Genomic DNA, 17,340 nt, shown 5'->3' with positions numbered 1-17,340 from the left:
TTTAGTTATTTAGCACTATTTACAGCAGAACATTGTATTCCCTACTCCCTCTAGCAGGAATTAAAAGAAAAAAGAAAGGGCGATCATGTTTGGGTGCAGAAATAGAAAATGGTTATTGTGTTAACCTCCCTGAAAAGCGAGATAGCACTCAGTGAAAAGTGTATTAGGTCAAATCCAATTACTTAGTAACTCCAAAGAGGTCAATAGAATTGCAGCACAGATGAATTTGGGCCAATGTTGCAAATTAAGAAAAGTGAGCTAAATTCTGCCCCAAGGCACATCCACTGAAGTAAGAACTGTTCTAAACATTTAGCAGAGACGAAAAAACTGAGCTTACACCACATAGTATCAAGTCATGCTTGCTCTGGCAGTGTAAATCTCTTACCAAATGCAGTGGACCTACTCCTTAATTTGGAGAAGCAAGATCTGGAGGTTTCTTTTTACAGTTACACATAAGAATGTGATCACATTAGGAAGATTTTCTGTCATCACTTTTCCTTCAATTTCAAAACAGAATACACAGGGTAGGGGATATTATGAAATCACAGTATTGGACTGTATCCCAAAACAAGGATTACATTAAATAAAAAGGGAAATACAAGCTTGTTTCATGACTGTAGTGCTCCAGTTTTACTTGGATAACTCTAACAAAAGTAATCAATCATGCTTGATTTACAAATGTACAGGTACCTAATAGGGGATGGAAGATCTTAACAACCTTCCAGGGAAAAGGATGGAAAATACGTGCCTCCTAATAAAAGCAAAAACTGTTTTTATTATTAGATGACTACTCTTATTCATCTAATACCTGTACAATAATAATCCAAGAAAACCTGTAGCTCCAAAACATAGAAACAGTCCCTTTCTTCCCTCATCTCAATGAGTAAGACTTTCCTGCCTACAAAGCCTATCAAACTCTCATCTAATACTATCTTGTGCTAGTTACAGCTAATTAAAGCAGACATACAAATTGCAAAACTAATTCCTTTATCACCGAATGTTACTGAGTTCATGAGCTTTCAAAATCCTGTCAGGTATTCTTGGGACTTTGCATAACTGGGAGTGTAAACTGAGGTCCCCATAGTTATTCGGGCCCCCAGGTCTCCTTGAATTCAATCAGACAGAGTACTCATCTACTTTTGAGGGTGTCTCCACCAAAATAATCCATCCATGCTCAAAACCAAAGTCTGTTTTCAGCCTGTGCCCCGAATGAAAAATGTGGGAGAACCTTAAGGAAAAAACTTGCTGCCTGATGATAGTAATTTATCTTCAAATATCATCTGCTTTTTAAATTTTCAGACAGTAGGACTAAAATATCACACACATTTTACATTTTTAAAAAGGAAAGTCCTGGAAGTACCAGAAATAAATGGCATTCTCAGGGCCAAATTCTGCACACTTTCAGTAGGATTCAGCCGGAAGGAGTGGGAGTGAAGTCACTCTAATTGGTAACAAAGTCGTTCGGTTCACTTCTAGTCTGGTACTAATTTCCTTATTACACTACGCAGAAAAAATGAATTGATTTTACAAATACTTTACAAATAATTTACAAATAATTTCACAAATAAATGGCCTGAATTTTCACACGAAAAATCAGCCCAAAGTTAAATTCTGCCCTTGGAAAAAACATTTTTCACTAGCTTATGAAGGCCCACGCTTCAGAAGGAGGAATTGATGCAAACATTGCCTCTGTATGTACTGTTGATCTTACGTGAGAATTGGTTTAACATTAGCAATATATGCAGCACAAAAACTCATATGTGCTGTACATTGCAGGGCTGCCAATTTAATTTGAAATGACTTGACAGAAAATCTCTAGGCCACCAAATGCTATTATAAAGCACTGTATTCTCATTAAAGGTCTGAGCCCTTTTTTTTCTCCCTGAGGGCAGACTCCTCGTGAGGCTGTCCCTCTGGCATAACATGTGATAGAGCTAATCTGTCTTCACTTGGACAGCACTGCGGATATGCAAACCCAGGTGGCACTAATAGGTTTACAGTAATAACTATGGAATTGGATACAGTATGTTACACTGTGAGAAATTCCCACAGATCAATTTTTGTGGTGAAGGTTAACCAACAGACATAGAGCCCTAATATTCTTTTTTTTTTTCCATGGGTCTGTTAACAATTTTACGGGTTTAAAAATAAAAGAAGAGAGAATCTCCCATATTTGGACAGAATATAAATATTTAACTTTTTAAACATATCTGCAATACATGTGCATAAAAATGCTCTCTTGTAAAGACAACTTCTGTTGTCAGTTATTCCAGTGCAAATCTGGAGGAATTCCATTGGCTACAAAGAAACATACCAACACAAATGAGAGCAGAATATGCCCCCAAAATGTATTTAACATAATATAGCGTCATACCATTTTGTTCCTACATTTTAGTGGCACTTTTGTAACTTTATTATTGGAAATTACAATGAGAATAAAATTAGCTGCATAATTATAATGAATGCACTATACAATTGGAAATACCCTTGTTGTAGTAAAGCATTATAGGCAGAGAAATAAAATTGTGATCTGACCATTTGTGGTCATTAGAGATCCCATGGTACTCTTTGTAAGATTAGGGGCTTTAATCTCAGTGCGCTGGCCAAATTCCAGCATGGGTAATTACATTCTCTCTACCTAAATTCTCTGCATTTTACCCAAGGTGGTTGCATTTCCATGGTGCATGAAGTGTTCCTTGCACGTGGATTTTAAAATTCTGTAATACCCATTAGCATGAAAGGTGTTATACAAGATGTGATATCCCTGTTACAATTAACTTAAAGTACATTCATTCCAGAAAATAGAAAAAGCCATCTGTCAATCAACTACAACATTTAATGCACTGATTAAAAACATCATTTCAGCTCGAGAGGCACTCCTGTATTGTGGTATGTTATAGTCTTTGCAGTCATAAATTCCATACCCACGTTAGCTACCACAGATGGAACATATTGTGAAGTTAAACACACAGCACTGGTGACTGAAGAGGATGTATACAACCACACTGCAAATTCACCCAGCTTGTCAGCCCCCAAACAGCATTATTACCAGCTCAAGCCAAAGCATCTGTCTTGCTTGAGACTAACAAAGATCTCCTCTAAGGAGTTTAATCATTTAGGAGAGGCAGTTCAAAAACTGAAAATAAAGCCCAACAAAAGAAGTACGTTTCTCAAAGTGCAGCCACCTGAGGACTTCAAATGCAAGGTACCTGTCTACCTGCAGATAGGATGATGGGTGGTTGCCTGCCCAAGCAATTTAGTTCTCCCTCAGATGATTCAGGTAGTGCCTCCTACTTCAACACCTACTCATCTTCACCAGTACGCAAAGACATATGGAAAGAAGGATGGTGTACTGTGCATAGCTGTAAGATGGTTTTCCAGCCCAGAATGCCACCTCATGTATACCTTGTGCCTATGATTTTGTCAGCCATTTTGGTTCATCTTTCACAAAAAGCAATGGACAGGAAGCAAAATAATATAGAATCACAAGGAAAAGCAGTCAGAAAAACACTTCCAAGCTTTCCTTTCACCAACATCTATTTGCCACATTTTTGATGCAGCCAGCTTTTACAGTAAGAGGCTTGACATTATTCAAGCACAGAAAGAAATCATCAAAGTTGATTTGAGTTTGATTCATTTAATTCATCTACAAAGGAGTAGAAAACAAAATAAAACAGAAAAACCAACTTTTAGGTTTTTTCTAATCACTGATCCAGTAAGTCATGGGCCAGGTCCAGAGATGCGCACTGTAGTAAAAGGGTATCTTTATTGCATGACTGGTTGCACTGAGACTGGTCATGTACAATTCAACATAAATCACCTCCCAGAGCCTGTCCTGGTGAAACCAGACTTAAATATATATAAATAAAGTGGTTAATAGACAAATCACTTGTGTTGAACAGTGCCATGTGCAATGATTGACACTAAGTGCAGCTGGAAGCAGGAAATCGCTGATTTTCAATTGAAATTTAAGCAGGAAATCATTTACTATTGATTGTTATTAAGCAGACACAGTTGTACTGAATTAGTGCAAAATGATCTGATGCATGAAAAAACCTACCATTAATCAAGGTAATATTAAGTGAATTTAACTGTATACTTTAAACAGATCTTCTCATTTGTTTAAGCCTTCCACATCAATCCACATAGCCTACTTACACAAGATAGTGTTTACAGCTAAGATTAATGTTGTTTTCCATATTTACAGAAAGTATCATTTCTCACATCAGAAAAAGACTTTATACAGTGGTTTATGCTAAAAGGTTGTTTGACAACTGATACCATGCCACTGCCACAGCAAACTCTTTTTTCTCTCTAGAGAAAGCTGAGGTATTTCAGACACAACATCTGATACAGATTTCACTAGTCTGCCCTTTTAATTTTGAGTCTTTGGATTACTATGCTACATCAATATCATTGTTTCAATGTGGGATTATATTCAACCTGTACACAGCTAATTTAGATATCACAGCTAGTGTATTGTCCTAGTTCCAAGATTAGCTCTCCCATAAGATAACCCATCCAGAGCTTCCAGGCCTGACTCCACATGCAGTCAATGAATAGAAGTAATCATGACTCTTAAATTAGGGCCATGAAGTTTAAACACCCCAAGACTGTATTCCCATTTATGCTTTGCATTGCACAGACACAGTCCAGATCTGAGCTGATCCTATATAATGCAGGCATCTCTGTGAGGTATCCATTTGGAATACTATCTCCCTTTGCTTCACGTCTTGCCAATAAAAATGGAAAGACACCTCAAGAGCATCACTCCAACCACTTCAGATCTCAGTCAAGTCTGCAGCTGCCAAACTCTTGATGAGATAAGCTAAATCCAAGACAAAAATCTCCCAGGGCTCAAATCTTAAACACATTAACCAGATAAATGAAAATATTATGTCCACTGCATATGAAGAAATGAGACTCAGAAGTAGTGACTTGTCCCAAATCCCAACTGGCACCTAAGGAAAACCATGAATGGTTCTCAGAGCTCTGGTCTGGTGTCTTACTTTTAAGATGCCTTTTTAACGTGTGCTTGCAAAGATGCGGGATTCTTAATGTCTGGCTTGACCAGTTTTAGCAACGCCTTTGAGCAAGAGAGGGGAAAAAAATCTATCAAGAATTTTAAGCAACAACAACAAAAAAATGGAGCAGAAGATTTTTTCTACTTTACTTCTAAAGACAAGGCCTGTCTGAATCTTTCAGCTTTAGAGAAAGGTCTGACTGAGTTTAAAGCCAACTAATAAAACTGTTAATTAATGAACTGGCACCTCCTGAAATGGTTGCCACATTTTCAGTTACCCACATCCAAACCCAGCCTCTTATCTCAGTTCTTCTTCCTCTTTCAGTGAAATTTCACATCACCTGTTCCTACAAGATCACAACATCAACTTTTGAATTTCCTTTATTTCAAACATCTCTATTTTCTCTAAAAGGATATCACAATCCTCTGTATTACATAGGCTCTTGAAACTATACCTTATGCAGTTTTACTCTTTACCGCCTCTCTCCATCTTTTCTCCATCTCCAGACATCAGTAGTCATCATTTTCCCCAGTTATGCAACCCACTAATCTGCAGATTGCCGATACCTTCATTGCCCAACACAAATCACAGTGCTAACTAAAATCACTGCTCTGCTTTGTTCTGTACACACTTATCTTCCTTTACAACCCCCTTCTCTCACTCTGTCATAACTGTTGAATGGCACAAGTTTCCCAACATCTCCTCCCTCCTTCCCAGATATCTCTAAAATGCCCCATGTGAATCCTCCTCGCATTCTCACTTTCCACCCTCTTTTAGGTTTTGCTCTCGTTATTCACCAAGTTACTCTTCTCCTCATTTGTCGTTCACTTAGAGTGCATTTCTCCCATAAAGCATCGTAACCACAATGCTATTAATCTCCATTAATAAGAAATGAGAATATCCAACCTATGCCTTTCACACAGCTCAATACCTGCTGTCTCACTCAGCTAAGTCTACCGGGATCTTCAAGTGGCCATAGTATTTTCTCCCTCTACCTTTCTATGGTACCAAGAACTCTCCTGAAGCTCAGCAGATAATAAAGCAGCTGTGTATGTTCAAGTAAAGAGATAACACAGTAATAATGACCATACACATATGCAGCAACTTTTCTCCAGATGGATCCCAAAGCACTCGATATCATTTGCCAATTAACTGTACAAAATGAAGTATTTACATAAGAATCATTTCACCCACTAACAGTGGCATAATGCCAGCCGTGCTTTAATTGCACGGAGTTACACAACACAAATTTAAGACAGGAAGTGAAGACTCGCGTCATATTTCCAGGGAGAATCAAGGCTGGCATATTATAATTACCTGAAATGGTTGCAAATAAATATTCAATAAAAATGAAACTTTTTGCCAGAATTTTGGAAGCATTCAAACCACTTTTATCTGGTTAAAGAACAGAACAGTTAAACACACCTGAAATTCTGAACACTTGAAAAGATTGCTGCAATTAAACCAAAACAACAACAACAAAACAAACAAACAAACAAAAAACCACTCCTGAATATGTTTAATAATGGTCACAACTTGAAACCAGCCAAAACCTGAGCCCACTCTTTGACAATTGCCATAGGACCTTACTCATTGTAAACTGTGACTTAAGATGACAGGAAATATGTTACGGAAATTTTAAAAAATAATTTAACTACGTGCTCACATATATCTACATTTAAATGATAACTTAAATGTATTAGCCTAATAAAAACTGAAGTAATTCTTGCTCACAGTTTTTTCTACACATTGGCAAATTCACAGGCAGGCATTTACTGTTAATATTTAAACTGAAGTTCCATAAGTAAAAGCAACACCTAGTTCTCAAAAGTCTTCTAATTGGGTGAAGTCCTGGCACCGTTCAAGTTGTTCGGAATTTTTTCACTAACTTTAACGTAGTCAGAGTTTCCCCCACAGTCCATGGGATGGAGGACTGAATAATGAAAAAAGAATATTTTGAATAAATTATTCACTGATCGCTCAAAATTTATGAATAATTTATTTGGAGGAGAGTATTCAACCATACATAAAGCTGGTCAAAGAGGAGCAAATGTGTTTCTGAGTAATTTATTCAACAATTAATGGGGAAAAAAAACTATTCAGAAATGTCATTCAAATAACCGTGGACTATAGTAACTTGGTTTCCAGCTTTAAATGACTCGGTATGTCTTTTCGGAAAGTGCCAGGTTTTCATGCACACTAAGCTTTCTTTCATTACATGAGATTCTCTTGTTTCTACTTTTCCCTTTACTCTAGGGAAAGAAATTCTTTTCCCAGTACCACCGACACTGTTGTAGGCCTGACTCACTTTGACTGAAATCCCAGTGTGCAACTGTGGTGCTGGGCTTTAAGTGACCTCTCCTTTCTCCAAGAAGCATGAAACAAAGGGAAATGAGCATGTATAGGTCTGAACTTGGGATATATTCTAAGAAGGGAGGAAATCCTCCTCAGGACATCAGCATGAGTCAGAGGAAACGCAGAGGAAGGGAGACAGAGGAGGGTGCCACGTTCCTCTTCCACCTGTGTCCACGCCTGGACCCATGTTCTTGGAAGGACCTGGGCGTGCAAGTGCATGGCTCAAGAGCATTTCCATTCTCCAGCCACGACCTGGTACATCACAACCACCAGCCAACTAGGTTGCTGTTGAAAAGAAACCCTGGCATTTGTTGTAATTACTTTTTATTAGCTATATCGATATTAAATGCAGAAAATTCGTTATTGTTTTCCCACTATGCATTAAATTGCGTTGTAGTGCTCTGAGTGTTGGCTGGTGTTACTGACTCAATGAGATTTTCTCAGCGCCTTGAGCACAGCCTAATGGAGTGCACTCATCTTTCAACAGCTTGACACATTTTTTTTTCAAATGCAACTTAAAACAATAAAGGTCAAATTTAAAGACAGAAAGACAAGCTACCCTCCTTTACTGTTTTTTGGCTTGTTTGTTTATTTGTTTGTTTAAAGTTATTCACTAGCATTTAATGAGGATTTCCAGGTTACTGTAAACTACCAAGGTTAAACAGAAATGAACTGCTAAGTAGAATTTATCTGAAAGGGAGGCAGAAGTGGAAACAGGGCACTGATTAATACAGCATCTGTACTCTTCATACACAAGGTGTACAGAAATCGGTGACATTTCTTGTTCTGAGTAAGAACAGAAGCCATGTGAAGTGAAAGAAGCAGAAAAGACCAGAGCACAAGGTTGTATAATAGCTATTCTCAAGCAAAAAGAAAAAAAAAGTGAATATTTTTCATCCAAACCTGCTCTACAATAATGGAAAATAAAATTCTGTATATTTTCTTAATTTAGAATTCTATAATACGATCTGATTTGGCATCTAGAACATATAATCATCGGCAGAATGTAAACGCTATAATCCTCGTGACAACATCTATTCTACCTATTCTTTCTGCTGCTATTTTGGGCTGACTGCAAGAAATCATACCACACCGAGTACTATTTTTATTAATGAAGGTTAAGCATAGCTGAGTACTGCTGAGTAAAATCTTATTTAACTGAATAAATAGCTGTTAGAAATTATGAAAACACACAGTAACGTGCCTGCTTTCATCTCCACACAACATGCATCCATTAACGCATCTGCTGTGCAACAGAAATTATCAGAGGCATGTATCAATTGAAACAGATTTATTTAGTAGAGTGTGGTTTTAAAGGTAAATATTTTTTGGATCCTAGGACACTTTGCTGGCCTGTAACAGAGATGCGAGGTCTGGAGCTGGAAAGAATCAAAGATTAAAAGTAGGTGGTGTGGTTTACAGTGCAAGTCACTCCTCCGGTGGCATTTATCCATCTGGGGCAGACCTGAAGCCAAGGACAAGATGCTGCTGGAGGTGTTGTCTTTCAGATGAGATCTATAACCCAGTGTTAACCTGTGTGAAACCATCAGAAGGATGAGGTCAGGGCTGGGAAGGAAAGAGCAGTTCGGGAACCCACAGATCACCAAACAGCCCTGGGGCTCACGCAGGCTTCATTCACAGCATCTCCAATTGTCTGACCTCACTGATTAGCACGAGGGGAAAAGAGAGGAGATGGATGGGGTTTGTAAGGAAGATGAAAGAGCAACCGAATCCTGACAAAAACAACCTTCCTAGGACCCATTTCTAATGTCAGCAGTTAGTTGGTATTTTCACATTTAATTTGGACACTGCCAGACCAAAGTCTCCCAGGCACAACCTGTCACCACACCGATTTCAACAGTGTTAAAGTGGGATACATTTGTTCTGTTGATTGCATTTTAAATTGCCATCATCTCCTCTTTATACTTGTAGCATTAGGCTGAGATTTCTTCTTCAGTATTCATTTCAAACAGTAGCCTTGCCACACATTAGAGCATTCAAGCTGCTAATCATTTAACCACCCGGCCCCCTGAAAGAAAAGAAGCCTTTTTCTTTTCCCCTTTCCTCCCTAGCAGATCAATGTTCAAGCCCCATCCCTTCCCTATTGAAATGACCCCTCTGCAAATATCCTGTTACCTAATATTTACCACACTGGTGCAGAGTCCGAAAGGTAAATTTGAAAAGAGGTGGTTTCAGCCCTCATAAACAACGAACTCAGAAATGTTTCAGGACCAGCAGGCACGTAGGATTCTCTAGCTACAGCAGGACTACAAAAAGCCATTCACAACATCCTTGTTGATACTTCTTCAGGACCCCGGTTGCTCATAAAACTGCAAAAGGATTAACTGAGGTGTTCCACAGAAATCACCACAATATATTTTATAACCCTGTTCTTGCTGCCCTGATGCAATCAAATTCCTTTTCAAATCACTGCATACTTGGAGCACACAAAGTTTCTTCCTAAAGTAGAGGAGAGGGGCAGAAGGCAGAACAAATTCACGTCAACAAACAAATTGATCACAAGGAATTGAATTCAAGCTCCAAAACTTTCAGAGCAAAATTGCAAAGGAAAAGGGGAAATTAATATCCACATAAGCAAAACACATCACCCCACTGGCTCAGGAATTCCTCATGCTACCTTGCCTTTGTAAGTGGGAAGCAGAATGGCATAGCTACCTACTGGTAGGTAAGGTACTGAAATGTTTCTGGAATAACAGTTTGGGTATCACGACAGCTACTGCAACTTTCTATATTCAAGAAGCAGAGTAAAACCAGCTCTGCTAAAGGATAGTTTGTATGTACCTTCTGTGGTAATGCTTTTAAAGTGCATTTCTTCCAGAAGAAGATGGATTCAGGTGTATTCACTCTAACCAGAACAACTCACTAGAACTGAGCAGAGACGAATCCTCACTACAAATGCCAGGGATGAGCTCTAGCACCTGAGTTTGAGAGGGTTCTCCCTTTGGACAGAGGGGTTGGTCACCACATTGTTGAAGTAGTGCTGAACCATCTTTTACAAGTTGTCTACAAGCAAAGAGATGACCTGACCAAGGAGGCCAGGACCAAGCTTTGTCCCTGCCTCAAGCAAGCATTTTAGTGCATGATCCTAGTACATTACACACCTTATTAAAAAAAAAAAAAAAAAAAAAAAGGTTTCATTTTCATTTTGCTTTCATGAGCAATTTACATCACATTTGTGATTTTTAAGCGGAAAACCCTTGGCACCGATTTTACAGATGACATACTAAAAAGGTTGTGGATATTTTGTTGTTGTTGGTTTTTTTTTTTTTTTTTCTCTCTTAGAGAAAATAGGATTAGAGGTAGAAGCTTTTATATTCTACCACTTCTGAGACATATGTTCTGCTCTCCCACCAGTTATGAAGTGATTACTGGAGTGGCACAAACAGATTTTTTTTAACAAAGTGAAGGTGTGATTTTCTCAGGTTCTGTGAGAACATGCACACTTATTTTTACCAACCCAATCTGTTTTCCAGTAGTTTAATGTCCGCAGGGTTTATAAGGCTATCTTAGGTGTCAGATTCAACGCAGTTTGCAGGGTGCTACCTGACTGCAGAAGTTTAAAGAAAAAAGACACGGAGAAAGCAGAAGTAATGGAAGACTCAAAGTAATTTGGAGACTGATTGAAATACACAAAAAGATTGACCTTTTTCGCTGCTTGCCCATATACGGTTTTCTAAAGCTTAAAGGCCCTCATATCATAAATACTTGGTTCATTTCAGAAACCCCACTGACGATCTATCCCTAAATAACTTACATATACAGCCTGACTTGTAAAATTATTATTTTAACTCCACAAGAAGGAATTTGATCTTATAAACACTTACCGCTGGGAGCACTGCTTCCCATATGGGAAATGGGGTTTGATCTCTTGCACCTTGCCTACTTAAGCTGACTGTAAAATGTTACCAAAGGAATAAGAGGCAAGTTTTGATTTGATACCAGTTCCCACCCATATTTCAGGTATATAAATCCCTCGACAAGATTTCCCTGCAAGGCAGTGTAGGGGAGGAGTTCACACCTGAATTGGACTGCTCACCTCTTCCACAATCTTAGCCCCAAAATCTATAAACACATCGATAGAAGACCATGTTCCTCCAAAGACTCTTAAAGCTAAATTTTGGTCTGTTACGCTGGTACAAAATTAGAATAACCACTTCAAATGCAGTGAAATTACTTAGGACCAGAGGAAGTGAGAAAAAAATTTGGCAAGCACTGTACAGTGAAGAAGTCAGTTAACACTTAATCCTTGATGAAAATCCTCAGGTTTAGTGTCCATACAAAGAATGTATATTGGTTTAAAAACCAGTTATCTGAAAACCCCTTTGCAGATGCATTTCAAACTACCTATATATCAGTTTAGCTCTTAATAGAGCAATACAGCCTAAGCTATAGATTTTAGCCATGCTGATCTGTATATATTTGTGTTTCTGCAAAGTTTTGAAGCAATTTTAAGTATAGTACTTTTTGAACAAAATGTCTTTTGTTAAATCACTGAAACTTTACAAGCAGAAAGAAGTTCTTACATAAGACAATATGCCTGTGTATGCCCAATATGTTTGTGCTCAGTAGCTTTACTGTGTCAGTGCTATTAAGACAAGGGGCTTGTAGGATATTTTGTTGATAAAGAACGGTTCAGCCCTCCTAATCAAGATTTTTCCCCAGAAGAGTTTTCATCCTTACCTCTGTGCTGAGGGATCGGACAGTGAGGTCAAAGTCATTAGTCCCTGACAAAAGCCTTAGCAGGTCCCACTAAGCACGCTCTGTAGGATTTTTTGTTGTTGTTGCTTGTTATTTTGGATGAACAGTACCCCCTCCATGCCCACTGGGATTTTCAGCGCAACCTCACACAAGTTAATCTGGCCACACTTGCAGGGGCAGCGAGGGCCCGTGCTCAGCAGCAGCGGTGGTGGAGCCCCCGTGGTACTGGGGCACAGGCACACTGCACCCCTGTGAAGTTCAGCTCTCGTGAAACCAAAAGTTTAGCTCTGCAGCTGAAAGGAAAACAGAGACTGGGAAAAAATCTGCAGATTGAAACTTAAGAGAATGGATTATCCTTTTGTAGGAAGTATCTGGAGATAGGCTTGGTTGATTCACCTATAGACCTCTCACAATGCCTCTTACAGTATTTCCTACTCTTAAAACAGCTCCTCAGTGATGGAATCAGTGATTGTTCACTTTTTTTTTTCCACATAAACTTCCCATCCCCTCTTATCCCACTCCCTTATTTCCTGCTGTCTTTACCAAATTTGTATCAGACAGCGCTATGTACAAACAAACACTCCCCTCTTAAAATGTGCTGTGTACACTGTACTATCCTGTAACTATTCAATGGTCATCTCAAACATCTTGCATGAATTATAACAAGTTATTTTTATTTATTTTTTCCTATCTGTTTAATACCATCATTAAAAAACACAATGGAAATTAAACTATAATAATCTATGGCAATGCAAAATGTTAAGTATCTGCTCTAGACCCACAGAGGCAAGGAAATTAAAAGAGGCTTAAACTCTGAGCTAATGCTTCATCCCTAATTCATTCTCTTGTGCCTATATATTGAAGTCTCAGCACAATGAATCTGTGAAAGGACACATTAATGTGTCGTGGAACTGGTGCACAATAAATTGATGGGAAATTTAATGTAACTCTGATCAGACACTGGGCCAGAGATTTCAGTGATGAGTAATACCAGGCAAAGAATTCACATTTTAATTCAGGCTTTCCCTGAATTTTTGGCTTTAATTCATACTTGAAGTACTTTCAGGAAAGAAGGCTTCTGTTGAGGCATCCTAAACAAGGCAATGAATACTGACAGCAGTTAGTACTTTTGTGATTTAATTGCCTAGGTATTACTTAAAAATAGGAGGGCATATGTCACGAAGCAATGCTAAGGTCTGAACTGCTCCTCATAAAGACTACTAAAAAAATATGAGGGTCTGTTTAGAACCAGAGGAGCATACTAGCCCTGATATTGCAGAAGATGTTTATACTGATAAAGGACTCATGAGATCTCATAATCCTATATTTTAATGAAGAAAAATATCTTACATGATATTAACATTAAATCAAACAGACAGTCATGCTCTGATAGATTTTTTTTCATGAAAAAGATCACTTTTCAAACTTTTTTTTGCCCCAAGCTTGCTTTTTAAATTTACTACGAAATGAAACAAGGTTTTGAAGAGTAGAGATTTAGAAAATTAGAGAAACAGTATATTCTTCCCACTGTAAATATCCAGGCTGAAATGACAAAGGAAAATAGAAGGTGTCTGCAAAAATTACTGAAAATAAATTGCTACATGTGCCGTATCTCGTAGAACTGTCGAACAGTTTTTATTACATTTTTGTTCATTGGAGATTGCTATAGAGATCTCTGCATTGCAAGTAGCCACACCATTTCAGTGCTTTGCTGTTTCAGAAGAGCAGATTTTCTTGATTAATAACAAAAGGTTTTGTTGGGATCAGAGCTGTTTCCCACCATCTCTATGCAAACCCGGCAACACAAACTGTGTACATTAGCATTTCAAGGAGCCTCCTATTAATGATGGCAAGAAAAGCTCCTCTCGGTGGGTAAAATCCATTTTGTCCTCTCTTGTGACATCTGTTCTAACTTTTAAAGCCAGAAAGGAAACTAGATAATGCCAGAGAGTCTTTTGATTTACTGTATTGGCACTTGTGATGATGCTTCAGACTATAAAAGCATGTAACCCTAGTGGACATACATGACTGTGTAAATGTGAACATCTGCATATTCCCACAACATAGGGCGAATTGAAGAAGTAATTCCAAAGTTCTTTGTTAAATTTTAACTAGCTTTTTTTTCACTATTTCATAATTATGCTCTCAATTACTTCTATACCATACAAAATTCAACGTTTTAGATTGTATTTTTATGTAAATGTTTAGTGCCACATATGCTTTTTGATTTCATTTTCCCAAAGCTGATTTTTTTTTACATTTTTGTGAGTAAAGACATTTAAGTAAATAAAGTTGGAGAAGCTGAAATATGTTTAAAAATAAATAAAATAAAATAAAATAAATAAAATAAAATAAAATACCAAACAGTGCAGGATAAGAAAAAGTAAACTAAACCCTGCAGATTTCTTACCTCTTTACACCATCTGTGCAGTATTGCTCTTAGGCCTTTTACATTGGTCATCCTGGGAACAAAGCTGAAGGCAGATTCCAGCAGTTTTTCCATTCACTATTCATTCAGAGGTTCATCAGCTCCATATGGATCCAGCCAACTGCTGTGTTAAATCAGAGCCTTTTCCCAGAATTGACATGGTAATGAAGTCATGGTATTGCTCACAGAAAAGGCCTCCATAGGTATTTTCCTCTCTAACAAATCCAGCCTTTTCACCCCATTCACTCCCTAAAATTATCTCATAACGTTACAACATCTGTGAACTGGGTTTTTGCCTTTTAATGTCTAGCATGTTTTATTACATGACTATGCATTACATACTGGTTAACAAGACTCCTACACAACCAAGGAAATAAAATAAACTTGCACTCTTCTCTTTCCAGCTCAGATCGTTTTGTCCCCTTGCCTTTAATTTATATCTGCTATATTTATTTTTCTCCAGATAGAGCTGTCCAAAGTTGTATATACAAGATGAACTTCATTTTCTTTCTGCTTTTTATCCGAAAGTGTATTTAGGAATATTCCAGGATGATAAAATGTTTAACAACAAAATGGTAGGCCCGTCAATATAAACAATTGCTAAAAGGAAAGTGTTACAATTTACAACTGTGTTGTAAGAGTTTCCTTCAGTTCATCCCAGGTATGGATCTCAACTTTAATGCCAATGGTTCAATACTTGCGAAGTTAGAGAATAAATGTAAGTTTATTTTTGTAATATCCTATCTGCAATAAATATGTAGGTACTGCCTTGATATGACAACATGAGGTGTCCCTGTTGGAAAACTAAGTCTTTCTCATACTAATACTGTATTTGAACAATATCTCTCGACCTACGAAAGCAGGTATCATTATACATGGGTATTCCCAAGGTTAGCCACATAGCGGCTTAAGAGAATGGCCAGATATTTACAGTTAGCATAGGTTTTTGAGATGGTTTGTCAGCACATATTCCACTTCTGATCAGCACGTAGGTGATCAGTCAGTACATGCAGATTTCAGGTCTGCATTTATCACTTTATCACCCAGCTCTGGGTCCCAGTAGGCTTCGGCATCTTGGACTGGAAAGCAGAAAGATATGACAGACATGATTCCCCTCCAGCACCCTAGAATAACATCCATCCAACACCGTTACTTGGAGGGAAGCAATACAGCTGATAAACAGACACCTCAGGATCAGAGTTACAATGGATTTATGGGGAAAGTGAATAAAGGTTCTTAGCAAAACTGCCTGTGTTATCCAGCTCAACTCTTGAGTACCATTCATATTTCTGGTCCCTGCATCTCAAGACAGATATAACAGAGTTACAGCATGTACAGGGAAGGGCAACTGAAGCAGTCAAAGTGGTTGTTTTGGCAGGAATGGAGACTGAAAAATACTAGGCTCCAGGTTGGAGGGGAGGTGGCTGAGATAGGGAATATGAGCAAGGTTTATATAGAATCAAGGTTCATAGAACCACAGAGGTAGTGGAAAAGCTGAAAGCAGAACTCTTCGACAATTTTTGCAACACTCAAACTAGGGGTCGCTGGACAAAACTAGTAGGAGATTGATTTAAAAGTAGTTTACACAGAAGTTATTGAACTTCTGGAACAGCTGTGGATTGAAACTACATTAGCAGGATCATAAAAAAAATAAATAAATAAATAAGAAGAGAGATAACTTCATGAACAAAGAGTCCACGAGCAAATATTAAAAGTACTAAGCAGGGCTATACTCTAACATTCCTCATAAAACAGTTCTGCATGCTAGGGAAGTCAAGGGGAATGGACTGCAGAAAGAGGCCAGGCTAGTATGGTCTCCCTAAATACCATCTCTTGTTTCCACTTTTGGAGACAGAATGCCAGGGCAAATGGATATTGGCCTGACCCAGTTAGTGTCATTCTCGAGCTCTTTTTTATATCTTGTGAATATCACCCCGCTGTCACTCAGATCCTGTAGATCAGCATTCAACCCACTTAAACAACAACCATGGGACTGCTCTGCCAAAACCAGCATCAGATGTGGACCAGTTATTCAAAGTAAACATACAAACTGTCTAAACATACATAGAGCATAAGACCATCAGGAAGAGCTTTGGAGCAGAAATTGTGACCTCTCTCATACTCACCCGACATAAATATTTCATAGTGCCTCCAGTAACAGAAGAGATGCTTTATTACTGAGCAACAATTTATGGTTGTCTCACTGGGGTGCTCCAACTGAGTATCAGACAATCCTAGGGAGATGTGGGACCACATACAGTCACTGATGCCTCAACTAGATGCTGCAGTATATCTAGGTGACAGCATCTGTGCCGGATTAGTTTCTGGGGAAAAGTATTCTTGTCTGTGCTTGGTGCAGTAAGGTGCACTGTCATGATACTCCAGATGTAGCTCCTGTTCATCTGGAAAAGGAGCAACAGAAAATACTAGTAGGACACACATGCTTCTCACAGGTGAATAAACTCAAAAGTATCCATTATTAGCAGGAATAGCTGAACAGGCATGTCTGCAATCCTTACATCTCTAAGTCTGATATATTTAAGGATACAAAGGTCCAAGTCTGAGGATATTCCTTCTATACCACATAGACAGCTGTGAGGCACAGTGACAGCTTCACCATGACAGTTATTCGGAAAAACAACCCTGGATGCATCCAAACCTGTCCTGGGATGCATGACAACAGCCCCTTGAAGAATAAAGGAACATTTAATGAGCATGTACAACATCCTTAAAATACTTAGAGCAGTTTGGGAAAAATCTTTGTTTCTACAGAAATAGGAAGAAATGCAAGAAAAAAAAATCTAAAAAAAAAAA

This window comes from Cygnus olor, chromosome 3 (assembly GCF_009769625.2).
Source record: "Cygnus olor isolate bCygOlo1 chromosome 3, bCygOlo1.pri.v2, whole genome shotgun sequence".
Classification (NCBI taxonomy): Eukaryota; Metazoa; Chordata; class Aves; order Anseriformes; family Anatidae; genus Cygnus; species Cygnus olor.
The sequence above is the reverse complement of the archived record's forward strand: the minus strand, read 5'-3'. Positions refer to the sequence as shown.